At 41.3% G+C, this 13,477-nt stretch overlaps 1 protein-coding gene across 6 annotated transcripts in view; it reads left to right on the forward strand.

Annotated features, from left to right (window-relative positions):
* Positions 1–8,981: 8,981 nt before the first annotated feature.
* RIPOR3 (RIPOR family member 3) overlaps positions 8,982–13,477 on the forward strand; it is a 53,535-nt gene continuing 49,039 nt past the window's right edge. For 3 of the 6 annotated variants that reach the window (XM_054845162.1, XM_054845159.1, XM_054845156.1), the window contains exon 1: positions 9,825–10,079. The gene's annotated coding sequence lies outside the window, so the exon portion shown is untranslated. The other 3 variants (XM_054845160.1, XM_054845157.1, XM_054845158.1) reach the window with 3 other exon arrangements.

Here is a 13,477-nt window from a genome sequence, read left to right on the forward strand (position 1 = left end):
CAGACAGCCTCTACTAATTCAAGTCTTCCCATCCTTTATCTAGTATGTTTTGGTTTTACACTGCAAAAGGATACATAGAGAATTCAGTCTGTAAATTTAGATAAAATCTGTGATCCTGGTGTAATAGAAGATAGATTACAGCTATGTGTGCAAGACTTGGATAAAACCTCTTATTTTGTCACTTTGTAGTTACAAAATTAAAAAGAGTTTGGACTACTTTCAATTTCTGACTACTGCAGTGTGTTTTGCTTAATGAGCTATAGGAAAGCACAGAGGAGAGTGCGAGTGACAGAAGAGAACAGTGCCTTCTCAAGGTTTCTAAAGCTATTGGCTTGCCTCTTTTCTTTTGGAGAGAGGGAGGAAGAACCTCCTGAAGACGGTTTGTGCTTGAAGCCATTGTGCAGCTAATTTTATTGCTATAGATTTATGAAGTATCGCCTAAGATAATTTTTTTTCTGTTGTGCATTCCTAGCATGGTTGGAGTGCCATGCGGTGGGTGTGGTAGCATGCTTAAGGAGTCAGGGCAAATTCATTTCAAGTCACTGGAACCAGCCTAATAAAAAGTATTAATCACTGGCTTGCTTTCATCACAAGGAGCTGATGTATGAGGAAGGAATGTGATAAACAATTTGATTTCAGATAAAGGTAGAGAGAGGCAGGCTTTTTGCGCCAGTTGTAACACAAGTTTATAGTGCTATTTTAGTCACAAGTTCTGTAAAACCTATGATTCAGACTTGATCAAGCTATTCATGGCATGTTCAGTTTCACCTTCTGTGAAGCTGAAAGGTTGAATTTCCTAATCTCTGGACAGTTGGTGAATTTTTTTTTGGGAGGCATTTTTTTTCTTTGTTTTGGTGTAGAAATTTGATCACCAAGTCCACCATGGAGTATAGTGAGAATCTACCATAATGCTGCTTTCCCATCTCGAGACCTCCTACTTTTTAAGTGGAATGGTGTTCCAGACCGCCCTCCTGGGAGTTGAAAGAATACTTCCAAGAACAAAGTATAGAAAATATCGATGTATGTTGACTGTTATTGATGACCTACCTGAACTTTTATTGTATAATTCAAGATTTATGCTGGTTTTATATTTAACATAAACTATTCTTTATTTACACTGTCAGTGCTGGCTCAGAAGAATGATGTTAGATTCAGTAGATTGTAGTCTGATCTGGTATTGGAGTTGATGAGAGGTTGGGGTTTTTTTATGGGAAGAGAAAAATAAAAGGGGAAAAGAGAAGCTTTATTAAAAAATGGTAATAAGAAGGTCATACCACAGATTCTTCTGCTTTCTTTAAAAAAAATAATCTGTACTTGCAGACTTTCATTTTGATACCTTCTGCAATTTGACACATTAATCTTGCATACCAGTTATATTTCCCTACAAAGAGGGCAGTTTTCAAGAACAGCGTATATGCTTGGATAACTGCATTTTTAGCATATTAGGGACATGTGTGATCTCAAATTGCTTTTACCTTCCCCTTGATAAGTGGGTGGTACAGACAAACCATTTTTGTTGTAAAGACATCTGATGTTCACAAATGCAGATAATATTGTAGAGCACTATTTATAGGTGCGCATGAAGTCAGGGAAATACATTTCATAACATTCTGTTAACACTCCTGATCCTGGAGCAGGATATGTGAATTTACAAATGTTGCATTAGATAGAAAGAATTTGAGAAGGGTAGCTTGTTATATTATATCTCGATGAAACATAATCCATACCAGCAGCACTATACAAACACAAGAGCAAAGCTCATCAAGTGAACCCCATCGCATGGCAGTTTGGCTAATTTATTAATAATAGTAATATTTAAATAGCATCTGTATAATAAAAACTGAATTTCTTATCCTGAAATTGTGACAGTTGTGGGATTTTGTGGATTTTAATTTTGGTTTTCAGGGTTTTGTTTTGGTTTTCTTTTTTTTCTTTTCTCCTTGGTGGGGGAACCAATAGTTGGTTTAGGAATGAACGTATTTGGGTTTTAACTGTACAGCTGTAAAATTACTTTTAATGTCAGAGTAGTGATATAAAAGTTTGTTGCTTTCCTTGTGCAGAAATCAGCAACACAATACAGTCTTACCAATAGTGTAGTGGCTGTCTAGGCACAAGTATATGAGTGTAGTTCAAAAGTGCTGTCCAGCTAGGGACTGCTTCTTCTTTTATGGCTAGATTTCATCAATGCATTTTTTGTACAGGTACCTGGGAAGGCTTGAGAAATGTTTCTGTATTGAAAAAAATAAATACTAAAGAACTGCAACACTTAGGTTTAAATATCTGTTGCAAAGTAACTAGGAGCATATAAGTCCAAAGTAATGTACACTTCAAATCATATTTTTGCTCAGTAAATAGATATTACAAAATACTTACCTTGTTCACTGAAGAACTAATGCTACTTCACCTGTTAAATATGGGATGGATGAGAGGAGCAACCAGAGAGTTAAGATGGAAGAATTTCTGTGTTCTGATTCTGCCTCTGCTTTCTTCTTTGGCTGACAGTAAAACAATTTGTCTTTCCCCCCAACACACTCCTCCTCCAGGCACCTTTAGTTGTTACTTTGATGCACTATTGACTTACCAATGGGTGACAAAATTAATTGATTATTTTTAAAGTTCCTATATGAGATCTTTTCCAATAAAATATTTCTAGTTTCCTAGGGTTGTGGGGTTTTCTTTCAATTTGTACTTTTGTTTTATTTTGTCTAGCTTTATGGGAAAAGTTGTCTTTGTATCATGCTGCCTGTCAAATAAACATTTGTTTCTGATGTGCTGTAATTTCAGATCGAGTACATTTAAACTTACCGCACAAACTACTCTCATCAATTAAAGTTAACATAGGTACCATACCTAGGAAACTGCTCAAATCTAGGAAGAGTTGTGTGGAGAGGAGTGACTAGTAGCAGTATACCCTAGGAGTCAGGGACAACCAAGCTGTCAGGCTTCCTGCCGCAGAACTGAGACTAACAGAGGTGGGAGCCGTGTGATGGCTGGCTCCGGTTAGGACTCCCGAGATAGGTGTGCTTGGTAGGCTCCAGAATCCCCTCCTGAAGGGTCCTCAGAATGTACTGTTACGGAGTTACCTCTTTATGAGGCGAGAGAAACCAGTGAATTATTTCAGATTTTCTTACCTCTGCAGAAATTTTTGCTTTCATTCTGAATGGAATTCTGTCTTTCAGCTGGCTTTAACATCAGACCTTTAAAGGAGGATGTGTTGCCAGTACTTCAGAAAGTATGCCATTTGTCCCAACAGTGTATGGTCTGCAGAATATTTCTGTGATTATTCTTGGTTAGGGGCTTTAGTTGTGATGAACTTCTGAAGTTTTTTGAACAAGTCAAAAACAAGTCAAAAGCTAGTACTGATATATTAATTAGTACTCTCTGAGGTTTCTAACTAAAATAATTAAAAGCTTTTAAAGCTTTTTCTTCCCATTCATCTGGTAATCCATTTCTGTTCAATGACTCCAGATTACTTTGAAATTTTTCCTTATTTAAACACCGTAGTACTAATCACGGCTAACATCTCACACTTACACACGTGTGTATAGTTTAATGATTTAACTCTTCTGGCCAAAGTGTTAAAAATAAACCATGCTGGTGCTCAAGCTGTATAGGTCAACAGATAACACTTCAGTCTTTCTTTCCTCAAAGTAATTTGTGAAACATGACCTTCTTGTCTTTCTAGGATTCAGAGTATTCCTGATCTAGAATTTGGGAAAGTTATGACAGATCAAAGGAATAATTGCTCTAAAATTTATTTTAAACTTCACTTGGTACAGATTAGAATTTTGATTTTGTCTTTTTCTTAGAGAATTAGATAAAAAGCTCCACCTAATAAACCTTTTGGAATAAAGACTTTGCTTTTAAGCTTGTCTGGAAAGCATGTTACCGCTATTTGTGCGTAAAACAATGCCCTCTGCTAGCTGTAACCTAGAATAAGCAATACTTTAAGTGCCATCTGCTGAATAATGAGTACTTATGCCTTTTACTACAAAGGAACTTCTTTATACAGAAGAGTGGTTGATAGATCTTAAAATTATTTGTGACTACGCATAGTATGCTTAGAAAGCAAATTATTAGGCTTTGTCAGTTCTTAGTAATTTCCTATCAAACAAGGATAACACTTGAGCTTTAAAGCACTCAAGCTACTGTGGATTCTACCAGTTTAATCTTTTATAAACATCCAGCTCCTGTTACACAGTACCTTGCTTCACAGCTAGACTGGGCCGTGTTGTCTTTATGTCCCCTTGTCCTCTGGGGTGTGATGTTTAAACACTCTGCATGACTTGTCAGTGTGTTATTTTGACATCACTTAGTAGTGAGTTTGTATATCACTCTCCTAAGCAAGTCCCTCCTGCCCCGTACTTTTGCAAATACTCTTTCAGGGATCTTCATTTAACTCCTTTTTCCTGAGCTCACATGCTCTTCTATGTCTGCCTGCTTTCAGAACTGCCAGAAACAAATTTGTGTCCTCCAAGTTGGCCCTATTGCCAAGTCAATCTTCTTTGATAAAAATGCTCAAAGAAAGGGAAGTAATCACAGGGCCTGTTATGGTTCTGTTACTTGTCTGACTAGGAAAATAAATTAATTTTGCAAATGATACCTGCATCCAATTGCAAAAATAATTATAGGTCTTTATAAAATAATTATTATTTATTATGATTGAATTATTATTGGATAATATGAGTCATCCAAGATTACTCACACGTGTTCAAAAAAAAGGGCACTGGAAGTGCTGTGATGCTTATGATGTAATGCAGATTGGACTGCATTACATATATGCAGAAGGTGGATTAGCCAGCTGAGAATGGAATCTCGTGGGGATTGTCCATTTAGATCATGCGTGGGAGGCTTTCGTGGTGCTACCTGAGCCCTGGCTGGCCTTACTGTCCCTGCCAGCTGCTGCTGCGGGCTGGGGAGCCCGGCAGAGCGCACCGTGCCTGTCCTGAGCAGTGAGGAGCTTTCCCAGGGTGAGCTCACTCCTGTAATGCTGGCAGCAGGAAAGCTCACCCTCTCTAGATTACTTGGGTAATTATTATGACTAGAAGTAAATGTCATGTTTAGCTATTAATTATAATATTGGCCATGTCTGTTCTAAATGTTTCTAGGACAATAACTACTCTCATAACCTTATGTGTAATTTATATATAAATTTAATCTTATAATGGTTTAATATTTCATTGATTTACTGTTGAAATCTTAAGATGAAGTTAGCAACATTTTAGGAAAACACAAAACAATTACTGTACTTAATTCAAATTAACATAGGCTTTTTCTCCTCAGTATTTTTATGCATGTGCACACAAACTAGTCAAACCCACTGTGAAACTACAGAGTTCAAGCAGGCAGACATTTATATGCTAACATAATAGAACTGTCACTGTTTATTAACCAAATAGTACTGATGCAGTGGTAATAAGTAAAAATAGAAAAGTACAAGCCAAGAGGAGTAGAAAAGCAATTCAAATTTTCCATGTATGTCACATTTAGAAATACTGAATCCATTGAGTTCAGCCACTGTCCCAGTTGCGCTCGGCTTTTAGAAGATATTCTTTGCTCCTGTTGGCTCATCTCTTAGTTTTCCTCTTGAGTTATAATACCATGACCTATAAACTCCAATGCAGATAGATGCACAAAGAAGCAAAAATAATCGTGTGCTTAGAATTCTGGATATATGTAATTACAGTTTAATCTTACTATAACACACCCTCAGAAACTCTGAGAGAGTGCTCTTTATGCAGGGATGTTCAGTTATAACATGGTCGGAAGTTTGTTGTGTTACAGTAATGAAACTGCCTAACCAATGTATTGGTAGATTGACTGATAATCTACTTCTATGCAGATTACTTCATATTTATTAACATTTAAGTAGCATTCTAAAATTAAAAGCATACAAAATAAAAAAGGGTGGAGTGCAGACACAAGCACATGTTTGCATGCATATTGCTTGCATTAAGAGCAGCAAGAAAAATAAGTGTTTTCTCCAAGTCAGCCTAGTGTAAAAGATCATATTAATAGGCCTAACTACTGAGTTACTAGCTATTGCTATTACAGAGTTATGCTTTATAGCAGCCTTTCTAAAAGTCAGTTTAGCCTGGATCTTCGTGAGAAGCCTAGTCTGCTCACAGAGTTTGCTGGCTGTAGTTCAGTTGGTTTAGAAAACAAACAAAAATTACTTAATTCAGTACTTAAGCAATGAAATTATAGTTAATCCAATAATGCCAGCACACTGGTGAGGCTGAAACACTAAATGTATACCATTGTTGCAGCCATCCTGAATACTTAATTGTAAAATGATCTTTGTATATCACTGGCATACTGCTTGATAGATGTTGAGTGTCTGAATTTGTGAAGTGCTTCAGTGAAGTGCTTTGAGATCCTTGGAGGAAATGTACTGGCATTTTTTTAATGTCCCTTTAGGTCTAGGAGACTTCAGAGTGTATTTTATTTTTTCATTGTAAATATTATAATGGTGCCAGCAATGAAGTATTTACTGCTTTTCATATGCGTGACAATACTAAACATATGCATTTTTAAAGGAAATTCCAGAAGAATTTGAAACTAGCTTGTAACGATAATTTGTAGGTTTGTGTCCATTGTTTTCAAGAATATGTAAATTGTTACATTATAGAACTCACTTTGAACCCTGCTACATAATTAGCTGCACTAAACATCAGTATTCAATTTGGAAAATCTGTAGCCAAGTGTTTTATTAGAATTTCATGGAAAAGGAGAATGTGAACAAAACCATAGAGCAAATAATCTGAAATGCAGTTAAAAATAATGAAAACCAAGCACCAGCCACATAAACATACCAGATGAAGACACAGCAAATGAAGATAATAAAAAATGAACTGGAGTAAAAACACATAAAGCCAATCCTCAGTTGAAGTAAATAGGGACATCTGCACCCAGAGTGATGGAACCTTGGTCATTTGCATTAGCTGAGAGTCTGGTCTGTGAAATTTATTATAAGTTTCATGTTTAGGAGGAAATGACAGTAACAGTAAAGGGGTTTTGGTCAACTGGATGTGTAAGGCTCCTGCAGGGATTTGGTGTTCTGACAAATGTCCTCCTGCAATTCCAGTTAAGTTGATTTAAAATAACCCGTGTGCTCACCCTGCTATGTGGTTGGCAACTGTCCTGGGTTTGGCTGGGGTAGAGTTAATTTTCTTCCCAGTAGCCGGTACGGGGCTGTGCTTTGGATTTGTGCTGGAAACGGTGCTGATACCACAGGGATGTTTTCGTTCCTGCTGAGCGGTGCTTACACACAGTCAAGGCCTTTCTGCTCCTCACACCCCCCACCAGCGAGTAGCTGGGGGTGCACAAGGAGTTGGAGGGGACACGGCCGGGAGAGCTGACCCCCATGCCCCAAGGGACATCCCGTACCATACGGAGTCACGCTCAGCGCATAAAGCTGGGGAAGGAGGAGGAAGGGGGGACGTTCGGAGTGATGGCGTTTGTCTTCCCAAGTCACCGTTACATGTGATGGAGCCCTGCTTTCCTGGGATGGCTGAACGCCTGCCTGCCATGGGAAGTGGGAATGAATCCCTTGGTTTGCTTTGCTCGCGTGCGTGGCTTTTGCTTTACCTGTTAAACTGTCTTTATCTCAACCCACCAGTTTTCTCACTTTTACCCTTCCGGTTCTCTCCCCCATCCTGCTGCAGGGACACTGAGCGAGCGGCCGCGTGGGGCTTGGTTGCCAGTGGGGTTAAACCACGACACTGGCGAAGACATGAGTCCTTACTTAAAATGGCTGCAGTTCACAGTCCATGTTTTAGCACAGTCCTGTAGCTCCATGAGTTGATCTGATACCGTTCACACTGGTGGGTCTGAGGCTGGGGCACACATCCAGCTTTGATGACTGTCCTGTAAGATTGGAAACCCCAGCAGAGAGGCAGGACATGGAGCTGCCCGTATCTTGAATTGCTGTGGTTATATTTGCCAGGAGGGGCAGGGGGGGATTCTTCAAGCAGTCAGTGTGATTGATGGTAAAACCTCAGAATACTAGGAAAATGAAGAGAACAGTTAGTAGAGTTACAATTATTAGAATATGTCATGTACTTACCTGTACAAGTCCATGTATTTGCATCTCCTTGCTTTGTCTTGCTAGGTATACCAGCTCTGGTACTAGTCTTTTCCATGGTGTATCACCATTGCCTTTTTCAGCGCTCCAAGCCCCAATCATTTTCAGAATCTGGTATGAAACCCACTTTTACTTGCATCTCAGCACCATTCTTTCTAATATATATAAAACCCGAAGTGCTTGAGTTGTTTGCTCAGCCAACTCCATCAGCCCATCTGGTTTTGTCTCTTACTGCTCTCACTTTCATGTGTGTCAATTCCCTCATGTATCCTCTTAAAAACATATTCAGCTGTACAAGAGATCTTCCCTCACCTCTTTCTTTTAAGCATGCACACAGAAAAACACAAATCATAATCAACTTCATAAAGTACTGCAAAAGAAAATAATAACTCTGCCCTAACGGGTTTTTGTATATGATCTCTGGTCATCTGGTGCGTTGAGAACTTTAGTTTGTGTTTTATCTTCCTGAAACAGGATGGAAGAGTCTGGTATGTGTCCTAGATGTTGCTGAATATGGTCAAGAGGGGAGCAAACAGTATTAGTAATAAAGTTATCATAAGAGCATGTCCAAATTCCGTACAGTCAGTTTATTTTCCTCATGGGGAGTGTCTAGCTTCCAGTGCTGTCAGTCAATCAGCACGCTAACCTTATGGGGAAATGGTGCTAAAAAGCATAGGGGGAAATAGAAAAGGGATGAGACATACGTAATCCAAGGTGCTCTGCCCAAGGCAAGAACATGTTTGTGTGTCAGTGTTTACAAAAGGCCTGGCTAAGGCATAGTTCATCAGAAAAGAGGTATGATTGTGTGGGTTCATATGGTGAGGCAAGGAACCAGGGAGGATTTCAGCCTGCTTTCTACATCACAATTTCACGTTTTTTTGCCAGGGTTATCTGGAAGGTGTCTAGAAAGCTAGCAGGAGGGAGCTCATTCTCGTGGAACAGGACCTGCCTGAAGAAGCGACCAGGAGGTCAGTAGTGGGTACAGCAGAAAGGGCTTGGAGCAGGCTTTGCTTATGAGGAATGAAAGACAAAGCTAATAACACGTCTTCAATAACAGAAAGCCTATGGGAGGGTAGGATTGGGAAAGGGAGGAGGCAGTAAGAGAAAGAAAGATGATTAGGGAAAGACTGAGGCTTGTAAGAGGAGGGAGTCTTGAAAGGGATAGAGCGTGGGGTAAGGAGGAGAGAGCAATGGATGGGGAAGATGGGAAGGAAGGGAGGGAATCTGAGCACGGGAGAAAATGCCTGAGAAGTGAAGGGGTAGGAACTGGGGGGCAGGGGAACGGAGGAATGAACGGGGGGGCAGGGGCGGGTGTCCCCGCGTGTGTAGCCGGTTTGTCATTGCCCTGTGGCGCAGAGGGGCCTGGAGTAAAACAGCTGGAGTAAAACAGCTGGAGTAAGCAAGGGGGCGCTTGGGATGCTCCCTGATTAATAGCAGAGGGTCCGGGCCGGGACCGCAGGCTCCATGTGCTGGAGCCGCGTTGCACTTTCCCAGCCCCCCTGCCAGGATGAGGGGGGTCGGAGGGAGGGAGGCGGCGAGCGGGACGGGGCGAGCGGCATCCAGCAGCAAACAAGCGCTCCGGAGCCGCGGCTTCCTGGAAGCGGAGCCCAGCTGGGTGACAGGCAGCGGCGATAAGCGGCGGCTATCGGGGCCCTCCCGGCGGGCCCTGCCTCCCCGCGCCGCCGCTAGCCGCCGCGGAGCCGTGCGGAGCCGAGCGGAGCCGAGCGGGCGGGTAGGAAACACCTGGCCGCGGAGGACCGCGGAGCGGATCCCGCCGGGAACGCCCGGCTGCGGGCCGGAGCGCGGGGTGCCGGCCCCGGGCGGGGAGAGGCGGCGGCCCGCCCCGCTGCGCACCGGCCGAGCGCGGCCCGGGCCCCCCGCCCTGCCCGGCGGCGGGAGGTTCGGAGCAGTCGGCAGCGCCGCTTCGGGCACCCGGCAGAGAGACGGGTGTCCGGGACGCGCGGGGCAGCGCGGAGGCACCGGCACCGCATCGGTAGGTGAGAGCGGCAGGGCACCGAGAGGGGGGCGCGGCACGTATAGGGGGGTGCATGTCACCTATAGGGGGGGTAGGCTCCTCAGGAATCGGCGGGCATCTGTAAGTAGGCGAGCTTCGAAGGATGCTGGCGCGCCCGCAGAGGCTGCACCGCCACAAAGAGGTGCGGTAGGTTTTGTCCGGGGTAAGCACATTCACGCCAGGAAACACCCAGGAACCACCTGGGAGGTGAACGCCTGGCTGGAGCAGGTGGAAAAGGAGCAGGACAATGTTTATGCCATCCTGTAGGGTTTGCATTTTGGAGGTGTCATTGTATGGGCTGGTTATATTTTAGTTAACTCTTTTTGTCTGTCCAGAGTTTACATTTTATTTGCTCATAAATATGAATTGAGGTTTTGGGTCACAGCCCAGTTACATTTTGCTTCAGACAGAGTTTAATTTCCCCTTTTAAAAAGTGTTTTAAATAAGTTGGGCCATATGGAAATTGAGTTGTTCATCAACCAAAGAAACTTGAAGGAATTTTAAAAACAAGGTTACATATTTCTTGAGCCATTTCTTGAGTATTGAACCAGAGTACAGCACCAGTACTCAAAACCCCTGATTCAGTCATTTCCGTCATTTCCTTTGTTGGGATCAAGACTTAATCTGTGTTTTCACAGCTCTAAAATGGGAGCTACGCCTTTTAATGAGGGGCATTACATACTCTTTTTGGAAATACGTTAATTAAAAAAAAAGCAGAGGAAGATAATTTGTCAGGGTAGTAAATGCAAAATATATCTGAGGGAACAGTTCATGTTGAATGGAGAGATAAGTCTGAGAAAGATGTGGTGTCTAAAGGAACATGCATATTAGAAACAACTTTTCTGTTGTATTCATTTCTTGTGCAGTTGATTACTTAGATGCTGCTGTTCTAAATTTTGCAGAGTGGATGACATAAGCACCACATGTAGTAGTGCAGGAAAAGCTGCACAAAACCTGCCAAAATGGGACGGAGCTGTTATTGAATGGCAGGCCCAGCCCACTTTATGCCCCACTTCTAGAGAGAAACTTGTATGAGATGCAACACATGCGATATGGTAGTGAAAAACACTTGGTAAAATTTTCCTCCGATAAGAGTCTGGCTAGTGTTTAGAGGAATTAAAGGGCTTCCCTGAGAGGGCAGGTCCTGCATCCCTATCCAGGGCTCGGTTCTCGAGTCAGTAACTGCAGTGAAGCAGTGGTGTTTCTGTTAACACCATGGAGCCAAGAACGGGGAAATATAGGCCAAACAGTGAGTTATGTAATGGTATTTCCTCAGGGGTACTATAAAGATGACATGATTTCCTTCATCAAGACAAAAAGCAGCAGTACAGTTGCTCTACAATGTTCACTCTAGCCCTGGGTTCCTTCGGAGCAACCCAGGCAGGGACTTGGGACCCTGCAATAGCAGATCCACCAATGTCATTTTATTCCCTTCCACTACTAATTCCTCCACAAATATTCCTCTGCAATATCCTCATAAAGAACCTGAGAAGTGGAATAGAGCCATTACGTCTAGAAAGGGAAACCAGACTCAGTCTACAGGAGGGGAAAGTTATGATTTTAATGTGTCTCTTTCTCAGGGGGTTGAGGAGTGATAATGTGGAGTTATAGTGCACCAGGACAAAACAGAGGTTCTGTGTATAGAAAGTTATACAAGGTGAAGCAAGGGAGTGAGAACTGTCTCAGGTTTGTTAATTATGTCATTTGCATGAAATAAATAGAAAGGCTAGATTGGAAGTGAAGGAGGTATTTTATGTAAAATTGTAGGTTTAATATTATTTAAATATACACACTCGATCTTAGCCAAAAGGCTGAGAAAAAGGGAACAGAGAGAGTTGAATTATCCAGATGGTTATCGGCCAGAACTGGATTTTGGAAGGTGGTTGGCTGGTGACAATCCAAATTTATACAGACAGCAAGACTTGCAAAGGGCACCAGCCAGCCTTTAATGACTAGAGGTGCTCAGGGTCCTGGGTTTAATTCTGATTGTGAGATGGTGCCTCCACACGCACAAAAGGGACGTACATGTTTGTGAAATACCAGGTTTTATCCAGTTTTTTCAACTTTTCCATTTCAGTTGCCAGTTTATTCTCCCTGAGCACAGACTGCTTTAAACCAGTATGTCTTCAAAGACAGAGCGCCTAAAAACCATAATTTTTATTCAATTTAACATTTTAGGCAAAAAAAACTTGGGTTTCAGCCAATCAATGCATGTAATCATTAGTAATTTGGAGGCTCAGAACACCAAGATGATCTTGTTTTCTTTGTCACTAATACAGAAAATACTGTAAGCATAGTTAGCAAACCAATTTATATGCAACTGTTCTAGATTTGAATTTAGCTGTTTCAAATTAAATAATAAAATTTGTTTCATGGGGAACTTAAAATACAATTATTATTGGAAAAGTAACTGTCAGTGATATTTTGTTATTCATCAGATATGTTCTTTCCATTAGTTCATCCCTTATCTACTTGATGGAGTAGCAAAAACCTATTTTCTTTATTTTTTAAACTCTTGCTACTCCAGGCTGAATTAACTGAATGCAGTAGTCCTTGCAAATTGCTCTGGCCCTTGTATCATGAATTAAGATCCACGGTAGAGTTTATATCCTGAGGCATCAATCTCAGTTGCACTGTAAAATACACGTAATAACTTGCTTTGGATCATAGTCAGATAGTATGACTTTAAGATTTCAGACTGACTTGTCAGGATTATTAATGATTAAAAAAACTGTTCACTTGTTGACTTAGCAAACTGAATTGGGGCTGTGAGCTCTTATTCTTGTTTTTCTTTTCTTTCTCTGCAGCTAAATTGTTCAGTCTACAAATTTTGAGAATGCTGGGATGCTCAAGATGGGATGTCCCAGACTTACACTAAGTGTCAATAGGTTCCTATAATTTAAAATAAGGCCAGTAACATCTATTGGTCCTGAACAGAGAGCCGAGGGCTGCATGTTTCAGTTTGGGTAACTAATGGCAGGGACATCGGAGTTTAACGAACACTTCAGACACTTTGGCCTTATGTGCTCCTGACATATCTGTAAAGTGGTGATAATATTGTAATGTTTACATAGCACTAGGGAGATGATACGAAATAATATCAATCTTTCTCCATTACGTAGGGAGAGTTATATTTATGATTAGGGAATGAACCTTGTTCCTCTTAGCTGAATACTTTTCTCACTTATTTCATATGGTAGGAACAGTGGTAACAAAGCACTCGTCATTTTGTTTAAAAAAAGCTGGCTCAGATTGTGTGCTCACCACAAGAGTTTTCTCTAACCATCGTAGAAACATTTTTAAACTTGTGATTTTAAGCTCTGCGTAAGTATCGGTAGCTAATATTCTGTATGCCTATGAAGGCAAAAAGGGTTATC

Source organism: Grus americana, chromosome 17 (assembly GCF_028858705.1).
Source record: "Grus americana isolate bGruAme1 chromosome 17, bGruAme1.mat, whole genome shotgun sequence".
Taxonomy (NCBI): Eukaryota; Metazoa; Chordata; class Aves; order Gruiformes; family Gruidae; genus Grus; species Grus americana.